Source organism: Callithrix jacchus, chromosome 18, assembly GCF_049354715.1.
Source record: "Callithrix jacchus isolate 240 chromosome 18, calJac240_pri, whole genome shotgun sequence".
Lineage (NCBI taxonomy): Eukaryota > Metazoa > Chordata > Mammalia > Primates > Cebidae > Callithrix > Callithrix jacchus.
The window spans coordinates 37,696,363-37,698,567 of record NC_133519.1 but is presented as its reverse complement, the minus strand read 5'-3'; the positions used below and the strand labels follow the sequence as shown (position 1 = coordinate 37,698,567).

Genomic DNA, 2,205 nt, shown 5'->3' with positions numbered 1-2,205 from the left:
TTTTAGCTCCTGCATTTCTGTTCCATTTTAAATAATTTTTTGTGTCTGATGTGAGTTAAAAGACAAAATTTACTCTTTTGCATGTGAATATCCAGTTGTCCTAGCAGTATTTATTAAAAAGACTACCTAATTCCCAGTGAAATGCCTTGGCATCTATGTTAAAAATCCATTGACCATAAATGTAAAAAAATTTATTTATGCACTCTCAATTCTATTTTATTGATCTATGTGTCTTTTCCTATGCCAGTATCACACTTTCTTGTCTACTGCAGTTGTGTATGTGTAGAAAGTTCTGAAATTAGGACATGTGAGTGCTTCAACTTTGTTGCTTTTTAAGATCATTTTGGCCAATCTGAGTCCTGGGTCTTTTAAATTTCCATAAGAATTTTTAGCATTAGCTTGTCATTCTCTGCCAGAAGAAAAAAAAAGCCACATGACATTTTGACAAATATTTCATTAAATCATAGATTAATTTGGGGAATACTGCAATCCTAACAATACCATATCAATATAAACTACTTTTACATTTAAGTCTGATTTAATATATTTCAAAAAGTTTCATGGTTTTAATTGTATAGTCTGGCATTTCTTATGTTAAATTATTATTAATAATTTTATCCCTTTTGATGCTATTATAAATTAAATTTTTTCTTAATTTTCTCCCTTAGAAATCCATGTCTTGGCCGGGCACGGTGGCTCACAACTATAATCCCAGCACTTTGGGAGGCCGAGGTGAGTGAATCACGAGGTCAAGAGATCAAGACCATCCTGGTCAACATGGTGAAACCCCGTCTCTACTAAAAATACAAAACTAGCTGGCAAGGTGGCGCGCGCCTGTAGTCCCAGCTACTCGGGAGGCTGAGGCAGGAGAATTGCTTGAACCCAGGAGGTGGAGGTTGCAGTGAGCCAAGATCACACCATTGCACTCCAGCCTGGGTAACAAGAGCAGAACTCCGTCTCCAAAAAAAAAACAAAAAAAAGGAATCCATATGTCCAAGGCATTAATGAGTCTTGAACATAGACCAAAAGCCAAGTTAGGATAAACAAGATATTGTCTTGTCCCTGGCTGGTTTGAGATGAACATTAGCAACCAGATGCCACTCCACCCAGATAAGGGACACATTTTTCATTTTATTTTTGGATTGTTCATTGCTCATGTTTAGATATATAATTTAATTTTGTGTATTCATCTTGAGTCCTAATACATTGCTGAACTCATTTCTTTATGCTAGTAGTTTTATTCTTGGAATTCTTAGATTTTTTCACATACAAGATAATGTCATCTTTGAATACTGATAGTTTAACTTTTTCCTTTCTAATATGACTGGCTTTTTTTCTTGTCTGAAAATCCTTATATTATTCCTAAATAGAAAGGAAATGCATCCACCAATTACTTATTGATGTAAGCTGTGGTTTCATACATGCCTATTATCAGATTAAGAAAATTCCCTTCTATTCCTAGTTTGTTGATTTAATTGTGAAAGTATGTTAGATTTAATGAGCAAAATATTTTTTCTTATCTCTTTAAAAATAATAGAGTGGTTTTGTTCTTCTGTTAAAACAATATATTACATTGACTTTTTTACATGTAAATTAACCTTGATTTTCTGTATTAAATCCTACTTTATTGTTGGGTATAAACTCTTTATATATTGCTAGATCATTTTTTCTTACCTAGTCTGTTAAGAATTTTTGCATCTGTTTTAGAATGAATAAGAATTTGTAGATTTATTTTCTTGTGACATTTTGCCTGTTTTCTGTATTAAGGTAATAATGATATAAAATTTGAAAGTTTTCTCTCCTCATTTTTTTGGAAGAGATTGTAAAAATCGATTTAAATTCTTTTTTGAATATTTGCTAGAATTCAAAGCAAAGTCACCTTGGCCTGGGTATTGCTTTGTTGAAAGCTATAAAGTTATTAATTAAGTATCTTTGCCCTTTGTAACCTTATTCCGATTTTCTCGGTCTTCTTGAGTCAGTTTAAATAGTTTGTGTCTTTAAAGAAATTATTGATCTAAGTGATCTAATTTACTTGTATTTGCATATAGTTCTTCATAGTTTCCTTTTTTAATCCATACTTATGTAAGGCCAACAGTGATGTCTCCTCTTTCATTCCTGATTTTGTCAATTTCAGTCATCACTCTTGATTAATCTTGCTAAAATTTGTCAATTTTTTTGACTTTGTCAAAAACACATCTTTTACTT

At 31.9% G+C, this 2,205-nt stretch overlaps 1 non-coding gene across 1 annotated transcript; it reads right to left on the bottom strand.

Annotated features, from left to right (window-relative positions):
- Window positions 1-985: 985 nt before the first annotated feature.
- Window positions 986-1,120, bottom strand: LOC118149353 (small nucleolar RNA SNORA48). The gene has a single exon (XR_004736737.1). It is a non-coding gene; the product is annotated as a small nucleolar RNA SNORA48 (small nucleolar RNA).
- Window positions 1,121-2,205: the final 1,085 nt, after the last annotated feature.